At 48.1% G+C, this 23,565-nt stretch overlaps 1 protein-coding gene across 3 annotated transcripts in view; it reads left to right on the top strand.

The window, feature by feature from the left end:
* MAN1C1 (mannosidase alpha class 1C member 1) overlaps positions 1-23,565 on the top strand; it is a 139,763-nt gene that overhangs the window by 67,313 nt on the left and 48,885 nt on the right. Inside the window, exon 1 of one of the 3 annotated variants that reach the window (XM_047726775.1) lies at positions 23,118-23,137. The exons of the other annotated variants lie outside the window; for them this stretch is intronic. The gene's annotated coding sequence lies outside the window, so the exon portion shown is untranslated. Of the gene's footprint in view, positions 1-23,117; positions 23,138-23,565 lie in introns of those variants that run through there. 3 annotated transcript variants of the gene reach the window in all.

The following is a 23,565-nucleotide window of genomic DNA, read 5'->3' as shown; positions in this document are numbered from 1 at the left end:
AGGTGGGGCAGGGTAGACCATGGGTGCTGAGACAGAGGTGGGGGCACTGCATGGGGTGGAAGGAAGCAGGTTTGGAGGGAAGAGCCCTGGTGCCGGCATCCAGCACCCAGCACCCAAGATGCCCCCCGTACAGGGCTGACTTCTTCATTAGACACAGTGCCTACAGCTCATAGAAGTATTGTAATTTTAATTTCTCTTAAAATCAGAAGACAAAAATGAATATAATAATGAACCTAGCCTGGGTTATATTCATTTTTATACAAATGCAATTGTAAAAGATTTTTTTAGAAGATTTTATTTATTTATTTGAGAGATAACTGGAGAGAACGCCAGCTGGGGGTGGTGGGGGAGGGGGCAGAAGGAGAGAGAGAAGCAGACTCTCCGCAGAGCAATGAGCCCAACGTGGGACTCGATCCCAGGACCCAGGGATCATGACCTGAGCCGAAGGCAAACAGTTAGCCGACTGAGCCATCCAGGTGCCTCTAAAAGATCATTTTTAATATATTTTTTATGAAGTTGGGGCGCACAAAAGTCATAACATAATGTAGCTCTGTTTCTGTGTCCTTTGCCAGGGGAGGGTCCCGAAAGCCTGCTACCACTCCGACTTGGTGGGAAGAATTCCTTCCTTCTCATTGTTGTTTTGAAAGCTGGCACAGAAACAACTCAGGGTCCGGGGCCGGAAGGGTGTGTCCCAGGTGCCCACCTGCTTGCTCGGCTACCTTCTCGAGTTTCATGTCTCCCCCCCCGCCCCCCATACCTCTTTGAAGTAGGTGTTGTGATGACGAGCACACTGAGATTTTGAGAGAAGTAACTTGCCCAAGCCTGCAAAGAGCCAGAGCTGCAGCTCTAACCCAGGCTTGCCTGCCTCCAAAGCCGGCACGTCCGGTTTCCTCTGCCGCTGGAACTGTGAACCCCCTGCGGGCCGGGACTTCCGCATAATCTGCCTTGTGCGTCCCTGGTGTGGCACCGACCCAGCCAGTGCTTTAGCAGTATCCAGCGGTAACGGTGAATGCAAAGAAGGGTCCGTGTGTGTGCGTCGATTAGAGGTGATGAGGGAGAAGAAGGCTAGCTGAGGACAAAGCATGAGTTGACGCCCTGCAGCCTCCCTGCCCACCCCCCGCCCCACTCCTGAGTGGGATCTGTGTGACATTCCTCCAGGAAGTTCCCAACTGGCTTAATGTTAATGCCTTTCTAGAGGGAAAAACAACCTTGGCTTGATAATAGCAAGGCCCCCAATATCTTGTAGGTCCTCCTTATCATATGAAAATTCTTTTGAAAACCTCCCTTTTTCCTTATCTCCCCCAGCTCCAAAGTATACAGTCAGCCATTCCACATAACCCCTGTTGCGGCTCTTTCTGCCCTCGGGTCCTGTCCTGTGCTTTAATAAAACTACCTTTTAAAAAAAAGAGAGATTTTATTTATTTATCTGAAAGAGACAGACAGAGAGAGAAGGAGCTGGGAGGAGAGGGAGAAGCAGGCTCCCTGCTGAGCAAGGAGCCCAAAATGGGACTCGATCCCAGAACCTTGGGATCATGACCTGATTGAGCCATCCAGGTGCCCCTAATAATACCACCTTTTTGCACCAAAGACGTCTCAAGAATTCTTTCTCGGACTTTGGCTCCTGACCTCACTCCACCAAACCTCACCTATATGTCAAAACTACATCGGAAGGAGGCTGTGACATTTTTTTTTTAAGATTTTTATTTATTTATTTGGCAGACAGAGATCAGAAGTAGGCAGAGAGAGAGGAGGAAGCAGGCTCCCTGCTGAGCAGAGAGCCAGATGCGGGGCTCGACCCCAGGACCCTGGGATCATGACCTGAGCCAAAGGCAGAGACTCTAACCCACTGAGCCACCCAGGCGCCCAAGGCTGTGACATTCTTATTTTGAAACTGCTCAGCCTTTGTCCATTATATCCCTCTTCCCTGCATTAAAAGGAAAGCCAAAGTATTTATCTTTCCCAAACTAAGGAGGGCAAAATCCCAGATAGCCCAGGTGAGGCTATTTACCTGACTCTGCCCAAAGTCTAAGGGGTCTGGCTGGACTGGGAAAAGCTGCTGCTCCTGTTATTGCCACATCCGGCAGTGGGGTCCTTCTTAGCACCTGCAGCCTGGCTTTATCTGAAGGACCTTGAGCTCCACAGACATAAACTGTGCCCCGGCCAGGGTATACATCCAAAAACAGGTCCCTTGGCAAATGACAGATACCCTCTAGGCTCCCCCAGGCTCCAGAGGTCAGGATGCAAAGATGGGCAGAGACCACTCCCCAGAAACATCCCAGACCGTGCAGCTCAATCCACCGACTGGAGACGAGGCAAAACGCCTGAGGCAGGGTCCTGGTGGCTTGAGACAAGTTTGCCAGTTGGATAGGAACAGAGGGCTTCGGCTCCATTTCCTAGTTGTGTGACCTTGGGCAAGTGAATTAACCTCTCTGTGCCATAGTTTCCTCTCCTGGAAAAAAAATAACAATACCTATTTCATAGAGTGGTTGTGAGAATTCAAATGAGTACATGTGAAGGGCTTAGAGCAGCACCAGTAAATAGTGGAGACTGCCGTCATCGTGGGTGCCACCGTCATCTTTACCATCGGTACTGTCAAAGCCGTCCAGGGAAGCAGTGATTGTGTAACCTCGGACAATGCATTTTTCCCACCCTCCCTGGAATAGTCTCACTATCCATGAGATGAGCAGCTTGGGACCATTTATGACTCTTAAACAAGGGTAGATATCAGAACTACCTACTGGACATTTGCAAACATGGATTTCCAGGTTCCATCCCCAGAAATTCTTATTCAGTAGAGTTGGTAGCTGGCCCAGGGATCTGTGTTAAAAATAGAATCTGCCGGGGCACCTGGGTGGCTCAGTGGGTTAAGGCCTCTGCCTTCAGCTCGGGTCATGGTCCTGGGGTCCTGGGATCGACCCCTGCATCAGGCTCTCTGCTCGGTGGGGAGCCTGCTTCCTCCTCTCTCTCTGTGTGTGTGCCTCTCCGCCTACTTGGGATCTCTGCCTGTCAAGTAAATAAAGAAAATCTTTAAAAAAAGAAAGAAAGAAAAGAAAAAAAAATACATAGTCTGTCGGTGGTTCTGATGCGCAGCATGGGTTAGGACACACAGGACTTTCCCGGGCCTGAAGTCTGTCCTTCCTGAAGTGGTTGGTCCCCCACCCACAGCCCTGTTAGCCCAAGTGATGCCTTTGGCAAGAGTGAGCCCCCTCGGGTGTTGCCGTTTAGATGGGTCCCACACTGCCAACGGAGTGGCAGGCTCCCAGTTCAACAGGAGGGCTGCAGGGGCCTGGGCCGCTGTGTGAGGGACCAGCCTGTCTAGGGGTTTTCATTCAGCAGGTGTTCGATGAGCATGACATTGGCAAATGGCAGGCACAGCAGTTGTGTGAAGGGGGTACCTTCCAGCCATGTAGTCCTTGGGGGCCAATCCTCAGGGGATGAGGGCTATTCTTGGTATAACTTTGAACTGTTTCTGAAGCGTGGTTGAGAAGGGGCAGGGAGTGTGGCCCTAGGTCAGCCCCGAATTCCCGCATCTCCAGGGAGAGGACTGTGGATGCTGTTGATAAGAAAGCCTCAAAGGAGCTTTATTACCACATATGGCCCATCTTCTTGGGCGCTGGTGGACCCCCGATCCCTACCTTCCCCTGCTGGAGCTCACTGTCATGCCCAGCCAGGAGAGTAGGAAATCTCAGCCCCTGTCTGTCTCACACAGCCAAGTGGCATATCTCAGTCAGCCATCCCCATTATCTTTTTTCCTGCCTCCAAGCAAATTAGATCCCGGTTTTTCTCTTTGAAGAACACGCCCTGCCTTAGAAGCTGCTTCCTGAAGGCAGGCACAGACCCTTACATCCAGCCTTGGCACCGGCCACCATGCAGGTGCTGGGAATGGGCCAGTGAATCAGTCCATCCGACTGCTGTCCCAAGACCCCGTCCCAGGGCAGCAGGGCCGTGCAGTCCCCAGTGTGGGCACGAGCTTGCTAAGGACTCTGGGTAGCTGGGATAGCTCACACAGTCACTGCTTCGGTCTGGCACGTGTCTGGAGGTGCTGAGTCAGCATCTTGTCCACTTCAGCGCAGCTGACAAAGTTACGACATGAAGAATGTTTAGACTTTGCAGTTTTCCCCGACCTGCAGCTGATCCTGTGAAAACGTCCCTCCTCCTTCCAGAAAGCTGATTTGTGCCCCGTGTTTTCTCAACTCAGCAAGAAGGGTCTCTTGGAGAGGTGTAAAACAGGAGTCTGCTGTCGTTCTGATACCCTGATTTTGTATCCTGTGAGAGGAAGGCGCTTCATGTCTGGTTTGTTGCTGTCAAGGTTGGTGTCCCACAGGACGGAGCGATGGGAAAGAACGGCTGCGGACACTTTTGTGTTTTAACTACTCTTAGACATTAAACCTCGAAATGTGGGATTTCCCCTCTTCTTCAGGCTGCCATTCTGGGTGTCTCTTCTTAGTTGGAGAGTGATAAAGTTTGAACAAATCCCTTTATCCATGTTGGAATTATCTGAGTGTGAAAATCCTTTTCTACCCTTATCTATTTTTTTTTCCTTTTTTTTTTGAAAAATGACAAACGTGCCCATTGTAGAGAAATGAGAAATGACAAGTAAGAACCAGAAAGAAAAGCTCCTGAAGCCCCAGCACCCAGACACCCCATAGTGTCTCAAGTGAGGAAAGAAGGGAGTGTCTGTCTCTGCTCAACTCACAGGCCAGCCTGTGGGCTGAGCTGAGCCAGCTGTGCTGGGAGGCCCTGGGCTCTTCTGAGAGCAGTTCCTCTCAGGAGCTGGGCTCTGGCTGAGGGGAATCCTCATGGGGAATCCTCATGGGCCACTCTGGGGACAGGTGGGCACACATAAGGCAGCCTGAGCCCTTGACAGGGAGTACAGTGGGAGAAGAAGGCTGTGAGCAAGAGGCAGATTCCAGGCTGGGGGCCATGGAGGTTTGCTGCTAGACCGGGCAAGTCCAAGGCCAGAGCACAGAAGGTATGGCCTGTTTTGCAGTTCACTCACCGGTGAACCCTAGGACAGGCTTATGGCCCTGAGGTGAGACCGGGGTACTCTTCTCATGACCCTCACTTTGCCTAACTCATCTGTTTGGGGATAACCAGATTCTAGCTGCCTCAGTCCTCGAGGCTCTGCCCTGGAGCCGGTCGTGTCACATAGGCAGATCAAAGCACAGCGTCCCCAAGGAGCCGAGAGGTTCAAGGATTCCCGGCTTGGCCACCTTGCAGGGCAAGGATGTCTTGGCCCAGCAGAAGCGCCTGACGGGGAGGGTTTGCCCTCCCCTCAGCCCAGCCAGCTCTTGATTTATCCATGGGCTGAGCTTGATGATCCAGACTCATATTCATTCAAATAATCACACGAGTTATTTCTGCAATTTAGGTCTTCGAATAAGTGTACTTGGTTGCTGAATATGTGATCAACCACAGATTTCTCATTCTTTAAAACCCAAGGAGCGGAAATGCCAATATAGAAAAGCCATCCTAGAATGGCAGAGATTTCCAAAGCAAGAAAATCAGGCTGCTCAGAGCTCAGGCCCCTGAACCTCCCACGCCGCTGTCCCTGACCCCATCAGTGTTCCTTACAGACCCCAGATCGAGGGGCTTTATCTGTAAAAGCCCCTGGGGGAATGACAATCAATGGAAAATCAGCTCACATTCATTTTACTTAACCAGAGAACTGGTTTGCCTCTGAAGTAACATGATCTGGAGGAGAAAATGCATTTGAGGGTGTAGGTCGACTGGGAAAAGCCACTGTGGCTTTGAGGTTGAAAAGGTCTGTATCTGCTCTTGCTACCCGGGCTCCACTGTAACCTTGAGCAGGTTCACCCCTCCTTCCTCCTCAGCACAGCTGTCCCCATTGGGGGCCCCCGGAACAAGGTAACAGTCCCTGGACAGGACTTACCATTCATTCATTCTTTCACTTGTTTATTCAACGAGCCATCGTTGAACTCCTCCAGAGTCCCAGCTGCTGTATTAGATGCAGTGATTTCAGAGAGGAAGCAGACCTGGGCTCAGCCCTTTCATTGGTCCTAATCTCATGGGGAAGAGAGCTGCAAACAGTTAGGATGTGGGTGTGGGGAAACAGGGGTCTGGAGGAGAAAGGAGGTACCTCCAATCCCTGCCCCAGCACGGGTGCAGGCACCTGTTTCCCATCTTCAGGTGACTGGGATAGGCCATGTCAGAGTCTCAGACCGGCCATGGAGGAGAGGCTGTTCCTGTTCCTTTCTCATGAACCGCTCAGAAGCTGCAAACTGCGATGGGCCAGGGCTTGACTGATGCGAAAGGTGTCCTCTTGACAGCTACACTCTGTACCCCATTTGGATTCTTCCTGTTTTCCCAGGGCCAGTAACACTAACTCATACCCCAAAGCACAGAAGGGATGAAGTTCTCCAGCCCAAATAGGTATTTGGGGACAGAATCCACGAGGGGGACCTAGGATAATAAGACATACTAGAGCCGTAATTCCAGGACAGCCTTGCATCCTTCTAGAATGACAGTTTTATCTTGTTTGACCTCAAAATGTATATGGTTAATAGCAAAACAAAACCACTGGAATGACACAAGTGGCTCTTTTTCACGGTGGTCCTTTGGACAAGCTGGCTCACATTCCCTGATGTTGCCCAGCTTCAGACAGCACTGGTCTCCCATCTGAGAGTGCCTTTCAGGAGCCGGTGCCTGAACCATGCAGTATTAGGTCATACTGATTCGTTGTCACTCACCAGACTGGGACCCCAGTAAACTCCTAGAAAGTTTCTAGAAAGTTGGGACTGTCTGCTGCTGTGCAGATTCAAAACATGGGTTTGATTTTTGCTTTGCCGTTTGTTACTATTATTACATTGGGCAAATCACCCGGCTTCTGTGGATTTGGTTCTTCCTCTGTAAAATGGGTGCAGTACCATCTCACCTAGTTGTGGGGAGATGACACACAATATCTCCCCCACATCATATTTACGAAAGGATACGAGATATATAGTGGAAAGAGCACTGGATTGAGTCAGGCAGGAAGCCTGTGGGAGCCTACGCCAGGAATTCACCTCTCAGACCTCAGTGGGCTATTACCTAAGTTTGGCCAGCCTCAAAGGATTAGGATTAGAAGGATCAAATAAGAAGAATCGTATGATGGTATTTTTAAAATACGAAATGTTGGACAACTGCCTGCAGTGGTGGGAGTTCATCTCAAGTCAGTATCAGGGGGCCACTGCCTTGAAAGGTATCTGAGAAAGTCCCAGGAGAACTTCACATTCAGTTCCAAATGGGGCTTGGGCATTTGCATTCTTCTGAGCCTAGGAGAGTGAGAGTCTGTAGGTCTGCCCAGCTGAAACGCAGCTAGTGACCCCTGGACTGAGTAACCCCAGGGCACTAAGCAATGGAGGGCTGAACTGGGTAGACCATCTTGCCCCCACCAGATGGCACCTGCCTTAATCACTCGGGGCTGCTATAGCAAAAATACCACAGGCTGGGTAGCTTACAGAGAAAACATTTATTTCTCACACTTCTGGAAGCTGGGAAGTCCAAGATTAAAGTGCCAGCAGATTCATTGTCTGCTTGATGGCTGGCTTCCTGGTTCATAAGCAGCTGTCTTCTCTCCGTGTACTCACGTGGTAGGAGGGGAGCGGGCTCTCCAGGGCTCCTTTCTAAGGACACTCATCCCATTCATGAGGGCTCTACCCTCATGACCTCATCACTTTCCAAAAGCCCCACCTCCTAGTATGGTCACATTGGGAGTTAGGATTTCAGCATATGAAATTCAGGGGGATGCACATGTTCGGTCTGTTAATAGGGAAAATCCCTAGGCTCCCATGTGCCAGGGAGGGAACAGGCTGTCCCACTAGAGAAAGGAAAGTCAGGTATGATGGCCGTCCCTGTGGCTTTGGTTGTTCTAAGATGGTGAGGCTAGGATGGTAAGTGACATTTCTTGCTCTCAAAGAACAGAGACACCTGGGGACCTGGCAGGCTGGTTGAGTTTAGAAAAGTCCAGTAGGACCATCTGCTTACGCTGCAGCCCTAGAAGCTCCAGGCTTTCAATGCCTGCATAGAGCAGGTGCTCAGCGAAGTCTGCAAAAGCGTGACTGAGTCCTGTAGGCAGTAACAGTGCCGGATCAGACTGGTGCTCCAAAGGCTCGAGATATTTCTTGTTCAGTCCACCTCTAAATGCGTGCTTATAAACCACGACTCTGTGAGGCCTCTTCAGTTGTGTTCCTCGATCACACACGACTGAGGACATCAGTTGCAAAAAATGTCCTTTCAAGTACAAGAGCCTGGGATCTGGTGAGAGGGTAGAGGGTGGGGGAGACAATGCATGACAGGCTAAACGGTAGAGAGAACAGAGCCGAGTGAGCATGGTCTGTGCTCCCCACCGGCTTGCGTCAGGCAGCTGGGTGACGCCTGCTCACCTCTCCCCAGCTGTACTAACCTGGGGCAGATCCATCCCGCCAAGGCTTGGTTTCCCCATCTGTAAGATGGGGTTGGTAACTGCAGTGATGTACGTAGCAGGCATGGCCTACAGCGGTGCTCACTGAGCGGTACTCAATCCTCTGCCTGCTGGCTCTCCAATGGCAGCAGGCACCAAAGGTTTACAAACAATTTGTGGGAGGAGAATTTAATAATAACAGCAAATAGTCGTTGAACGTTGAACATTTACTACGTGTCAAACGCTGTTCCAAGTGCCTTTCGGAGATTACTTTTAATATTTAAGGTCTTACTGGTTTCTGTAATTTTTTGCAAATTGAGAAAAGGCCCTTGTGGTTTGATTTTCATGGCAGAACACATAGTTACAAGGTACAGGAACCCAGTGGCTTTCCAGGAACATGACACTCGAACCTCAGAGGTATGACACCTGCTTTGCCTCCACGTGGGGGCTGATGACTTTCGTGTACGTGCTTCTGCCTTCTGCTCAGATCCTGAGGATTAATGACTTAGAAAGATGGAAGATATGGCTTCTTGAAGAACGATCAGTGTTCAGTAGAGTTGAAAGGCCCTGGGTGAGTGGTTCTCATACTTGGATTCTTGTCACCGGCCCACGCGGTTTTAGGGAAGATCTCTCCCTTCTCTGGGCCTCAGGGTACCCACCTGTTTGGAATGTTGAACTCAGTGTATCGGTTAGCTATTGCTGTATAATGAACCATCCCACAACTGAGTGATTTCAAACAAAACCCATGTGTTATTTCTCATGTGTCTGCAGGCACCTGGTAGCTCACCTGGGGGCCAGCTGGTCTAGGATGGCCTTGGTGGGATGACCTAGCTTTGCTACGTGTGGCCCCAGACTTCTCATGGCAGGCACGGGGTCTGAGAGAGCAGGTGGAAGCCTGCATGTCCTCTTAGACCCTGGCTCAGAATGAGCACACTGTCCCTTTCTTCACATTCTTTGGTCAAGCAAGTTAAAAGCCCAGCCTAGATATAAGGGCCGAGGAAATAGGACTTCATCTCTTGATGGGTGCAGCGGGTAAGTCACGGAGCCTAAGCGTGGGTACAGAGAAGGATGGAGAATTGGGAGTGCTTCTGCGATCCAGGGCACTCAGATTCCTTCCTACTGTAACACTTCTGAAGACAAACAGCTCCTGGATCTCTGTGGGAGAACAAAGGTAGGATCCCTGTCATCTCAGGCCCAGGCCAGCTGCGGCTTTCCTGGATTTGGGATCAGCTGATCAGGCACCCAGTCACTGTTGGTGCACGGCTCAGATCCAGATGGACAGAATTAAAGACACGGATTTAGGGGCTCCTGGGTGGCTCAGTGGGTTAAAGCCTCTGCCTTTGGCTCGGGTCATGGTCCCAGGGTCCTGGGATCGAGCCCCGCATTGGGCTCTCTGCTCCACAGGGAGCCTGCTTCTCCCCCACCCCCCACCTGCCTCTCTGCCTACTTGTGGTCTCTGTCAAATAAATAAAAAAATCTTAAAAAAAAAAACAACAAAAAACACAGGTTTATTCAGCTACTCTTTCTGCATTTACGAAGCACCCCTCGTGTGCCGGCTACTGAGCTAAGCCCCAAGGAAGTCGGTTAGCCCCTGCTTTCAAGATGCACTCCGGGGCGCCTGGGTGGCTCAGTGGGTTAAGCCGCTGCCTTCGGCTCAGGTCATGATCTCAGGGTCCTGGGATCGAGTCCCACGTCGGGCTCTCTGCTCAGCAAGAAGCCTGCTTCCCTCTCTCTCTCTCTGCCTGCCTCTCCATCTACTTGTGATCTCTGTCAAATAAATAAATAAAATCTTAAAAAAAAAAAAAAAAAAAGATGCACTCGGGCCTTGAGCATAGCAGACAGGGCATTGCGATGCAGCAGACACGGGTGTTTGTGGAGTCACAGAGAAGGCGGCCCTGGCTTTGTTTTCATTCGGAGCCAGAGAGCTCCCTGCAGTTCGGGCTTCCTTCAGCCCAATTCTGAGGCAGATCCATGGGCCTCTTTTTAGACCACAAACAAATCAGGGGGCCTTAGGGCCTGACAGTTCCACTGAAACTCCGTGACTTGGACTTAGACAGCCCCATCCAAACCCTTCCAGCACTGGGCAGGCAGGAAGTGGAAAAATAGAACAAGGTGTCCAAGGCCTGCATGTGAATTTGATTAGCCTCCTCCTGTGTTCCAGGACTGTTTCTGTCTGCTATTTGCAGCCGCAGACCAAGCCTACATGTTACTCAGTGCTTGCAAGCAACCGAGCTTCCGAGGGAGTTATATAAACCTTTGTGTTTCCCATAGCCCCTCCTCAAATATATACCCAGCTGGCATTTTTCCTTAAATATCACTCATTTTCAAAAGGGGAAAAATGGTGGTAGTGCTGAAATAGATCGCACTTTAAAATGCAGAGTAGCAGCAGAGTCCGTTCAAATTATTCTCTTAATAGAGTTCTTCAGAGAGAGGAAGTGATGGGGGAACATAATCACTTCTTTTGTTGTTGGAGCAAAATCTAAGGACTGCAGTCCATTTGTCTGCAAATGTGTCTCTTCAGTACAAATTGCAGCAAGCAATCCATTCCTAGGGTAAATGGTCTTTAATTAAAGTCAGTCAGTTGTCTTGGGTGGCTGGGGGGAAAGAGGGTTGTTTGAAACCCAAACCAATATAAATCTCCTTCCCCTTAAAAATAAAAAAATGTATTTTTTTAATTACTTTTTTCCCCTGATTTGATAATTAGGGAGAAGCTTTATTGATAAGTAAAACTATTCTGGCTCTATTTGTGAATAAAAATTTTGATAGCAAGGCCTCAGAAAAGCAGTATAAGAATTTCTGTAGCAATCCTGGTAAAAACACATCCTCGAGCATTGATTTTTGTAGCTGAAGTGCATTATGTGTTTTGCGTGAGCTTTTGAAAGCTTAGATAAATGAGGTGGTTCAGAAAGCAGATAAAAAAATGGGAGGAAATTATACTGATCCAAAGGAAGATAAATGTCCACTAATTCCCAGATTAACATTTTAGACTCCTGTGTTTTTATAGGGGAATTTTTGCAATGCTGATAATGTGAGATTGGTTTACAGTGTCACATACCAGGTAGAATCAACAAGGCCTTGTTTGAGTTCTCAGAGTCAGCTATACTCAAAAGGAAGTAGAGTTAATGCAGCAACCTGGTAGTGCCCTGTTACCTGTGTTAGGTACTATCCTAACACTATCCCCGAGATGATGTGTTTTAGGGGAGACATTGACCCTCAAGTTCAACTATGTTTGCACTCGAGTTGCAAAAAAAAAAAAAAAAAAAAAAAAAAAAGACTCAAGCCTGTTTGGTTTAAGCCCAAAGGAATTTACTAGATCAACTGATTGAAATCACTAGGATTGGACTTCAGGCACCGCTGGATCCAGTCATCAGATGGCATCATTAAAACTCGGTTTTTCCTTCTCTGCGCCTGTGATCTACTTTCTCAGTTTGGTTACACTACTTTAGCTTCCACCCACCTAATCTGTGCATGGCATAAAAGTGCCATTTTCTTAAGTGTTTCAGGATGTCCCAAGAGTAGCTCTGATAAGCTTTAGTTGGACCCATGGCTCTGTCTGTCCCTGACTAATCCTTATTTCCAGAGAAATGAAAGGTGTGGACTGGCTGAAGTCTGGATCACATAACCATCCCATTGCTCAGGGTCTGGATGGTCCCTCCCCAAGAAGGACATGGATTAGGAGTGAGGGAGGAGAGGAAGTATCCAGAGGGTGAAGGATGTGTGCAAACTGACCTTTGTGAAACCTCAGACTTCGGCTCCATCAGCTTTTCATTCTTTCTTTCCACAAATACCTGAGATCCCACAGCCATCTTCTGGAGCTAGATACAAGGGTTACAGTGGTAACCAGGAGGGTCCAGGCCCTGCCTGCAGAGACCAAGCTCAGTGTGTCTTGTGTGTGTTAGTTAACTTGGGCTGCTATAACAACATACCATGGACTGGTGGCTTAAACAACAGAAATTTATTTCTCACAGTTCTGGAGACTAGAAGTCCAAGATCAAGGTGCCAGCAACGTGGGCTTCATTCTGACACCTCTTCTCTTGGCTTGTAGGCCACTGCGATCATGCTGTGTGCTCACATCTCACGTGACTTCTTTGTATACATGTCAGGGGAGGGAGAGAGACAGAAGTACAGCATGCTCTCTAGTATCTCTTCTTACGGGGACACTAATCCCATCAGAGGGTTCTACCTTCAAGACTTGTCTAACCCTAGTTATCTCCCAGAGTCCTCCTCTCCAAATGCCTTCCTTTAGGGGTTAGGATTTCAACATATCAAATTTGGGGAGACTATAACGTCATGCTGGAACTCCAATCATGGTCTTCCAGCCAACTCGATGTTTTCCCCGAGAACCTGCTGGGTGCCAGCCCTGGAAACAGTAAGATGGGGAGCACTGGGGCCCTGTCCCCAAGCAGTGCAGACAAATCCTGCTGGTGGTGGTTCTGGGAGAGCCTACTGGGAGAAGAGTAATTCACTGTGATGCCTTTGCTCATTTTCTTACTTAGGATCGGATTCTACTAAAACTAAAAGAAAACCCCAAATAGCAGTGGCTTAAACAGAAGTTATTTCCCTCTTACAAGTCTGGGTAGTCAGACTAGGACAGGTGTGGTCACTCCACTCTCAACAGCAAATCCCGCTTGTCTCTTCCTCCTTAGGGATGACTTCCACCTTGGGATCCAAGGTGGCTGCTTGGGCTCTAACCATCATGTCTGTGTCCCAGCAAGCAGGTAGGGAAAACAAGGACAAGAAGGAATGTTGCTGCCCTTCAAACACAGTCTGCCCCCACCACTCCCACTGACATCCTGTTGACCGAAACGTGCACACGTGCCTGCACCTCGCTGCAGGGTAGGCTAAAGAGAGAGCCTCTGTTCTCACGGCCCATGCTCAGCTGAAGCGGCGGCTTATTTCTCTGGAAGTCAAGGGAGAATGGACATTAGGGAGCAGCTGACAGACTCAGCCACACTTGTTCTGCATGCAGGTCCCTGCCCTTTCTCCTGTGTGTTTCTCAAATTCATTTTTAAAAACCAAGCTGACACACGACCTCCTCCCTGAAGTCTCGCTCGTTTTAACCCCAATCAAATAATTCTAGCCCTTTTTCCCCCCACTTACTAATCAATTATATTGAGATATAATTTCATACAGTAAAATGTACACATTTTAAGCATACGGTTCAGCGCCTTTTGACAGATGCTTTTAACCACCTCCAACATCAAGATAAGGAATTTATTTTATTTGATTTTATTTTTTACCTCTGAGAGTTCCCTCATGCCCCATTGCAGTTCCTACTTCCTCAACTTCAGGCTCAGGCAATCTAGATTCACTTGAACCTTCTGGAGTTTCTTATAAATAAATCCTAATCTAATAATAAATATAATAAAATGAGTTTTATAAAAAACTCTCATGTCTTGCTCTTTCACTTAACATAATGTTAAGTTGTTGTACGTAGCAGTAGTTGGCTCCTTTTCATTGCTCACTAGCGTCCCGTTGTGCGGGTGGACCCCTGCTGGTTTATCCAGTCACTGGCTGGCAGGCATTTGGGGTGTCTCCACTCTGGGGCTCCTACAAATAAGGCTGCTTTGTCCCTTCGTGCACAGGTCATTGTGCGGAGGTGTATTTTCATTTCATACGCCCAGGAGCAGAGCTGCTGGGCATTCTGTGAAGTGTCTGTTTAAGTTTGTAAGGAGCTGCCACACTCTTTTTCGTTCCAATTTTGTATATGCACTGCCAAAGCGAGCATGGACAGACTCTTTCCAAGTGGCTGTACCGTTTTCCATCCCCCTAGTTCCAGTTGCCTCACATCCTCACCGACACTTGGTATGGTTGGCCTTTTTTTTTTTTTTTTTAATTTAACTATTCCGGTGGATAAATATTGGTATCTCATTGTAGCTTTATTTACTTTACACGTTCATCTCTCTCCTTCTCCATCTCTGTATCTCTCTCTCTCTCTCTCTCACACACACACACACACACACACACACACACTTCCCATTCACCATTCCTTCTGTTACTGAACGCTAACAAACTATTGATTACTCGGTGTTTACCATCATCCTGGCAGCTCTTCGTGGCTGGTCCCGACAAGGTGTGGCTTCCTTCTCTTTCCTCCATATCTGTGTTTTCTGCAGTTTGTAACTGTCCTACTTGCTTCTGCTCAGTTCGTTACAGTTACAGCCTCTCCGCATCCTCCTGGCTGGGTAGGTTCCTCTCGGCGTGTTCAAGTGCATTAGGTGTGTCCTCGGTTTCCTCCTCTTGAGAGGCTCTCCTTGAGCCCCTGACTTGAGCTCCAATCCAGACACTTGACCCCCGCAGGCCTGCTGCACAGCAGCTCTTCTCTGGGGATCTTTTGGCCTCTCTTGGTTTTATTTTTTAATAGTTAATGTTGACATATGAGTTTTATGCCATAAAATTCACCCATGTTTAGGTGTGCATTCAGTGAATTTTAGTATATCTACAGAGCTGTATAAACAGTACCACAATCTAATTTGACATTTTCAGTACCTAAAAAGAAACCTTGTGCCCATTCCCACCTCCAGCCACAGGCAACTTCCCGTTTACTCTCTGTCTCTGTACCTTTGCCTTTTCTCGACATTTTGTAAAATTGGAACGATACAGTCTGTGGTCTCTTGCGCCTGGCTTCTTTCACTGAACATCATGTTTTCAAGGTTCCTCTGTGTTGTAGCATGCATCACTTTCTCTTTATTGCTGAATAATATTTCATGAAGGATATACTGGGTTTTATGTATGCATTTATCAACTGATGGACAGGTGGGTTGTTTCCACCTTTGGGCTGCTGTGAACATTTGTGTGCAGATTTGTGTGTCAGTGAGTGCCTTTATTTCTTTCAGATATGTATGCCCAGGAGTGGAATTACTGGGTCATGGGAGGCCTCTTTGTTGAACTTTTTGAGAAACTGCCAGATTGTTTGCTAAGGAACCTGCACCATTTTACATTGCCATCAGCAGCGTGTGAGGGTTCCGATTTCTCCACGTCCTGGCCAACACCCGGGATACTCTGTCATTCTTTTTATTCTACTGACCCTAGTAGGAGTGAAGTGATCTCATCGTGGTTTTGCTTTGCATTCTCGTAATACCCAAGGATGCTGAACTTCTTTTTATGTACTTATTGAGCATTTGTAGATCTTCTTTGGAGAGATGTATTTCAGATCCTTTGCCCATATTTTAATTGGGTAACTTATCTTTTTTATTGTTGAGTTGTATGAGTTCTTTCTGTATTCCAGATACCAGTCCCTTTTGGATATACAGTTTGCAAGTATTTCCTTCCATTGTATGGATTGTCTTTTACTTTCTTGATGATACAGTTTTCATTTCTTTTTTTTTTAAGATTTTATTTATTTATTTGAGAGAGAGACACACACACAGAGATAGCAATGGAGATACAAGAGAGAGCATGAGTTGGGAGGAGAGGGAGAAGCAGGCTCCCTACTGAGCAGGGAGCCTGATGCGGGGTTCAATCCCAGGACCCTGGGATCATGACCTGAGCCAAAGGCAGATGCTTAACTGACTGAGCCACCCAGGTGCACCTTGATGGTCTAGTTTTTAACAAAAGTTTTGATTTGGTTGTAGTCAAATTATCTATTTTTTCTTTGGTTACTTGTACTTTTGAGGTATCATATCTAAGAATCCATTACCTAACCCAAGGTCATGAACTCCTGTGTTTTCTTCTAAAAGTGTTTCAGTTTTAGCCCTTATTTTGGAACTGTGATCTATTTTGAGTTGCTTGATGTGTATGGTGTGAGGTAGGAGTCCAACTTCATTCTTTTATGTGTGGATATCTGCTTGTCCCAGCACTATTTTTTGAAAAGACTGTTCTTTCTCCATCAAGTGGTGCTAGTGCCCTTGTGGAAAAGCAGTTGACCATAAGGTAAGATTTTATTTCTGGACCATCAGCTCTCTTCCACTTATCTCCATGCCTGTCCTTATGCCAGTATCACAGTGTCTTGATTATTACAGCTTTGTAGTTTTTAAAACGGGAAATTTGAGTCTTTCAACTTTGTTCTCCTTGTTTAAGATTGTTTGCACTATTGTTTGACTGTTCTTTGTATGAGTGCTTGTACTTCCTTATGAATTTTAAGATCAGCTTGTCAACTTACACCAAAGAGGACAACTGGGATTTTGATATGCATTACATTGAATTAATTTGGGGAGTATTGCCATCTTGGCATTATTGAAGTCTTCTAGTCTACAAATATGGAACATCTTTTCATTTATTTAGATCTTCTTTAATTTCTTTCAACAGTGTTTTCTAATGTTGGTGTACATGTCTTGGAATTCTTTTATTAAATGTATACCTAAACATTTTATTCTTTTTGGTACTACTGTAAATGGAATCATTATTATTAACTCTAATAGTGTTTTAGGATTTTTTAATTTTTAGGATTTTAAAGCTCCTTAGGACTTTTTTTTTTTTTTTTAAAGATTTTATTTATTTATTTGACAGAGAGAGATCACAAGTAGACAGAGAGGCAGGCAGAGAGAGAGAGGGAAGCAGGCTTCTTGCTGAGCAGAGAGCCCGATGCGGGACTCGATCCCAGGACCCTGAGATCATGACCTGAGCCGAAGGCAGCGGCTTAACCCACTGAGCCACCCAGGCGCCCCTCCTTAGGACTTTTTAAAAGATTTATTTATTTACTTGAGGGACAGGGGCAAGGGGAGAGGGAGAGACAGTCCCAGGCACAATCCGTAATGAGTGCAGACCCCAACGCAGGACTCAGTCTCACCACCCTGAGATCTCAACCAGATTCTGACCAAGAGTCAGATGCTTAACTGATTGTGCCACCCAGATGTCCCAGTTCCTTAGGATTTTTTATGTGTAAGATTATGTCCTCTAAGGAGACAGACCATAGGAGACTTAATCGTAGGAAACAGAGTTGCTAGAGAGGAGGGGAATGAGAGAATGGGGTAGCTGGGTGATGGACATTAAGGAGGGCACGTGATGTAATGAGCACTGGGTGTTATATAAGACTGAAGAATCACTATCTCTGAAACTAATAATACTCTATATGTTAGTTGATTGAATTTAAAAACAAACAAAAAGATTGTCTTCTGCAAACAGATGGTTTTAGTCCTTCCTTCCAACGTGGATGCCTTTTGTTTCTCTCTCTTGCCTAACTGCCCTGTCTAGAATTTTCAGTAGTGGATGTCCTTGTTTGTTTCTGATCCTAGGGGGGAAGCTTTCAGCCTTTCACTATTAAACATGATGTTAGCTATGAGTTCCTTTTGTTATAAAGCCCCAATTTTCTGGATCCCTTATCTTTCTTTTCTTTTTTTTTTTTTTTTTTCTTCTTTCGGTTTACACCATCCAGTAGTTTCCTGGAAAAGAGTGCAATGGGGAGGATTGAGGGGGTAAAATATTTCAAACTTTTAAAATAAAAAAATCTCTCCAGTCTACTCTCGTGCTAAATTACTAGTGGGCTAAATAAAGAACTGTAAGATGAAAGTCATTGTTACTCAGAATTTTGAAACTGGTTCATTGTTTCTAGATTCTGGCATTCCTGATGAGAAGCCTGTTGCCATTCTGATACCTGATCACTTGTATGTGACCTTTGTCTTTTCTCTGGAAGCTTATAGGATCTAACCTTTGTTGATGATATTTTGAAATTTCATGATGACGTGTTTTAGCCACTGTGCTGGGAAATCAATGGACCTTCTCAGTATGCAAATCTATGTCCTTCGGTTCTGGGAAGGTTTCTTGAATCATTATTATTATTTTTTAATTATTTTCTTCCCTCCATTTTTTCTCCATTTCTGAAATTCCATTTCTGAAATTTGGATGTTAGACTTCCTGAGTTGGTCCTCTAAATGTCTTATTTCTCTTTTATTTTCTCTTTCTTTCCCCTTCTGCCACTTAAAAAAAAATTTTTTTGTTCCACTCTGGGAAATTTCCTCAAATTTATATTCCAACTCTTCTATGAGTTTCTTATTTCTACTGTCAAACTGTGTATTAATTCCAAGAATTCTGTTTTATTTTACGAATGTTCTATTTTGAGTATCCCTTTCTTATTTCATGGATATAGTATGTCCCTCTGAGGATATTATTCTGTATAGTTTCCTTCCTCCTGCAGAGCCTCTGTGTCCTCTAAGTTTACTTGTCCTGTGTACGTGTATACGTAGGTATGTCTAGCTCACATGGTAGTTTTTCTGCAAATGTTTGGGGAACCTTGGTTGTGTGCTCGTGCTAAACGTGGGACAGAAAACAAGATGGTTGGAGCTCCAGTGTGGTGACTGGGCTTCACTGGCTGATGCCTCACTGTAGGGCGATCTGACAGCAGACTTCTTGATATAAGTTCTCACTTTCTAAGGCTGGTCAGATTCTGCAGAGAGGATGTTTCCATTCTCCTACCTAGAGGTGGACCCCTGGCTCCAGCTTGCTGAGAGTAGGAGGGTAGGAGGGCTAGGGGACAAGTGGGATAGTCCAGAAACCTTTATCTAACCCTCATACTCTCAGGATAAGTTTCTGTGCCTCTTCCAGGTGTCCCACAGTCCAGAGGACCTCTGTCTTACTCCCTCTTGTGCTTCAAGTTCTCGTCTTCTGCTGGAGTGAGAGAGGGACGTGTTCTTGGCTGAGGAGGGGTAAGGAGGAGAGCTAGGCATCTTACTGCCCTTAAGCTGACTTTAAACAAATCCTCTCATTATCCCACTTCCAGAGATGCCTGGGGTTGTCGCCAATTCCAGAGTCATTGAAGTTGCTGGTGGAGACCTGGTGTGTGTTTGCTCTCAGCTTCAGGACTTAACGTTCTGCTTTTTTGGCTTCCCTAAGTCAGTGTTGCACACCTGCCTCCTCTCCAGCTGCCAGACCTTTCTTGCTATTGTCTTTTCCTCTGTTTGCTTTGTCCTTGTGGATTGATGCCTTTTAAAAATAATTCTCACACTGTTGTTTTAGTGGAGTTTCAGGGGAGAAACAGGTTTTTGCATTTACCCAGCCCACTGTCTTTGACCACAGTCTCTTGCAATCCTAATTGTTTGGTTCCCTGAACTTCGACGTCCGCACTGTGTCGCTTACATGTCGCCACGGTGATGCTGCCTAACAAACGCCCACAGACCTCACTGGCTTGCGGCAAGAAAGTGTTTATTTACCATGGGGTCAGCTGTTCCTGGCAGCGCCAGCCCAGTGACTGCCGGTCTTGCTTGAATGGGGTCACCCTCGTGCCTAGGGGCGGCTGAATGTGGGCTCATCTAGGAGACCCTTGCCTGGGACAGCTGGGCAACTCAGCTCTGCTCCATGTGTCTTCCATTTCCAGCGCGCTAGTCCAGGGTTGTCATTGTGTCAATGGCAAAGGCGCAGGAAAGCAAGGGGAAATGTGCAAAAGGGCTTTTTCAAGCCTCTGCTCACACCACGTTTGCTGTCATTGGTTAAAGTTAGTCTCATGGCCAAGCTCAGAGTAAAAGGAGAGGGTCAGACACCCCAGTCAGAGTGGTGAAGGGTACAGACACAGGGAGGGTGAGGAACTAGGGCCATTGATACAGCCTCTTTACCACGGGTGTCCGGGTTTGGCTCTGGAGCAGACTGCCCCCACCCTCGTTTTCTTCTACTAAACCCTAAACCATGTTGCCTAAACCAGGAACCTGGGGTCCTGCCACCCTGATCTGTATTCAGCCAACAGAGTCATTCCTTTGCTTACTACTTGGGAACGATGCTCTCCATCTCTAAAACAATCAGAAATGATCTCTCCGATAGAGAAATGTGCTCCCCAGGCACAGGCTGGGGCCGTAGATCACAGGCAACCGATTTAATCTGCTTAATTATTTGATTCAATCAGAAGTTGGCTTAATTATTTTCTTGCTTCTCACCTCTTTTTAATCCATTCTGGAAACTGATTATGTCTTTAACACCAACCCAGAGATAAGCGTTTCAATTGGGAAATGTAATTAGCCAAGGAAAATGAACATGGGTGCTGCCTTTTATCAAAGCACCATTAAGACCCAACTCTGATCAGTACCAACGTGGTGTGAAGACAAAGAGTACAGTTTGCATGTCTTGTGATGGAGAGGGGAGGCCCACGGGAGCTAAGGAATTAGGCATCTTGGGATCTTAGCAAAAGAGGCTCATTCATTCATTCATTCATTCATGAGGCATTTCTAGGCCAGTTCTGGGCTACGACTAGAGATGCACAGGTGAGCTGGCCATGTCCTTTGTCCCCAGAGAGTGTAGGGGGAAGGGCTACACAATTGTGATGCACTAAGTATGGGGACCACAAAGGAAGGAGCCCCTGATTCTACCTCTGGAGCTTCCTAGAGCCGGTAACACTGAGCTGGGCCTGGATAGCAGAGGAGAGGTGGAAGGCGCAGCAGGTGTAAGGGCGTGGCCGCGTGAGAGCCAGGAGTGCACGCAAAGGCCACTAGAGCAAGGCTGCCAAGGGCCTTCTGGGCCGTGCTAAGGCCTCCAAGAGCACAGGTGTGTGGCGTGTCTTTGAGCCATTTCACTTTTCAGTTCTTCTTTCCCTGCTAGGAGTACTAGGATTCTCCTAAAGTACTTGTTTTAATCAAATTTTAACATATATGCCTTTTGAGGGAGAGACTGAATAATCTGAAGCCTGAGGGATGGATTCACAGCAACTGAGAACCATGGATGTACATTCTAGAGCTTAGGAATAGGAGGGCAGGGGAAGGGAAGGCGTTCTGGACAGAAGGTCCAGCCTGAGCAAAGGCTTGGTGGTCTGGCCCATTGAATGGAGTATGACTGTAGCATGAGCTGAAATGTGGGTAATGAGCCAGCCGGGTGGGCAGGACGGGTCCACCAAGGGCCTTTTAGAGAGCAATTGGAGGCCAGCGGGTCGGCCTAAGTGTCTACAATGGGCGGCGGGGGCGCTGCAGACACAGGGCCCTTCCTAATGTGGCTTGGGCTGTAACTGCTGCTTCAGACCTCCTCCTGCAAGTCTTTACTTTTTCAAAAGCTCTAGGTGCTCACATCAGTGGTCGCTGGTTTGCGTGGATCTGTGCCGGAGACCGAAGCGTGTCTGGAAGGTGGTGAGGTGGAAAGGTTCCCCAGCCATGTGGCTCCTGCACCTGGAGACAGGGATGGAGGACCCTCTGCCACGAGGCTGAGCCACCACACCTGCACCTGCCTGGTTCCTATTTACCTTAACCCTCAGCCATCCTTCCAGAGGAGAATTTGGCCAAGGGAGGCCACCCCTTACCTGGGGGCCACACCGGCTGTGCACCGCCTCCCTTGATAGGACCTTGTAACCTCTTTCCCTCCTTCCCCAGGTGGGACCCTTGGCACTGGGGAGACAGCTGGGGTGGGGAGGGAACACCAACACTGTAGGCACGAAGGCTGTGGATCCAGCTTCCTTGCTGTGTGGCCTTGGACAGGTCGCTCAGCCTTGTCATCTGGCAATGGAGATAATGTAGCCTCCTAAGCCATGGGACTGAAGAAAATGCTCGAGGTAGTGCTTGCCCTGCAGGGCGGACGGGACAGGTGGCTGTGACTGTGGTGGGAGCTCAGGACCCAGCTCCCACTGCTGCCTGGGGGATGAGCCGCATGGCCTTGGGCAACAGCTGTTAATCTCCATGAGCCTCAGTTTCCTCCTTAGTGAAATAAGGGACCCGGCACCCCTCAGGTATAAGGGTCAAATACATGCACTGCTGTGTGTGAAAAGACTTGGGAAATGGATGCTTTCTGTCCTTGTTGTTTCTTCTGTGTCTCTCCAGAGAGCTTAGTCCAGGCTGGGGAGGGTCTTCACTCAGGTGATTTGGGAGCTCCTCGGAGCCCCCAGCCAGAGCTGCCGAGCAGCAGTGGGAGAAGGCGAGAGCTCAGGAAGTAGAGAAGGTCTGGTCGGCACCTGCTCACCCCCATGGCAGAATGGGTAAGTGGGGCCCTGACTCCAGGCCCTGGAGGCTCGGAGAGGGGCATTCTGCACCCCTGCCCCCAGGCTGTGGGAGAAGAGGCCCCCTCATCAAAAGGACATGTAATAACCAGAGTCCTGTTAAAGTTGGGGATGGCCAGATCCAGCTGGTGACATCACGTACGGCGCAGGCCTTCCGCCTCTCTCCCTGTGGGTCTCAGCACCAGTCCTGGGCTGGGAGTGCGGTGCTGCCTCGGAGCAGCATGCAGGGGGAGCCTCAGCCACCCAGGTGGCCTTCCATCCTGAGCCTTGGGTCCCAGCCAGACTGGCTGGCCAAGCTCTCAGCCACACAAGGTTCTCAGATCTTCAAAGGCAGTGGGCGCATGTCCTGAGCACAGAACCTGGCGGGAGGACACCAGCACAGGAGAATGTGGGGCTGTGCAGAAACATGATCAGGTTTTGATACCAGTGTCTACCTGACATGTCTGAAAAATCGAGCACGCCGTTTCCTGCTAATGAGTTGTGAGAGGCTGAAACAAACCATCAGAAGGCTGGGCTGCCTCCTTCCCAGGGGGCTGCCAGGAGAGGGAAGCCTTGTGCCAGCCCCCTCTCCTGGGGGCTCAGCTATTTGGGGATGATCTCTGTTGAGGGACAGAACTAAAACCTAGAGTGAGGTCAGGCTCTGCTGGGGAACCTGACCCCTTGCCTAGAGCTTCTCCAAGCCCCTGCCTGCATTTCTCCTGGCCCAGCAGGGTCTGTGCAAAGTCCGCTCTCCTTCAGGCCCTCGGAGAGGTGGAAGCCAGAAACACCGGCAATGGCTCCTCTCTGGTCCTTCCCTGCTTGCAAGGCAGCACTCCCATTTGTCCATCTTATAACATTCTGCCTGAGAGAAACTGAGGCTCGGAGAGGTAAAATAACACGCCCAAGATCACTGCTTTGAGTGGGTATGTTTAAGGTAACGCTAGCTGCTATAACAGATAAACCCAGAGAGCCAATGGATTGAGATGACATTTATTTCTTGCTCATGTAAAGTCAAACTGACAGGAGGAGGGGGTTCTGTTCCTCATGGTCACATGGGGACCCAGGGTGCTGGAGGCTGCATCATCTTCTGATGGTGACTCCCAAGGTTCCTTTGGCCTTGGAGCATCCCACAGGTGGGTCAGGCCTCTGCCCCAGCGAAGGGGAATGGGGTCTTTGCTGGGCCTAGGACACAGTGTTTTCCTGGAACAGAGGCTGGGGACCCTGGATCAGAGTTTGTTGGAGCAGGGATAGTCACTTAGAGATCAAGTGCCCGACATAGATGAAACCTAGAAGAAGACACAGGATGTTCCTGACCCTGTGAAGAGCCTGGACCACACACCGTCCCAGCCTT

This window comes from Lutra lutra, chromosome 4, assembly GCF_902655055.1.
Source record: "Lutra lutra chromosome 4, mLutLut1.2, whole genome shotgun sequence".
NCBI classification, from domain to species: domain Eukaryota; kingdom Metazoa; phylum Chordata; class Mammalia; order Carnivora; family Mustelidae; genus Lutra; species Lutra lutra.
The sequence above is the reverse complement of the archived record's forward strand: the minus strand, read 5'-3'. Positions and strand labels throughout refer to the sequence as shown.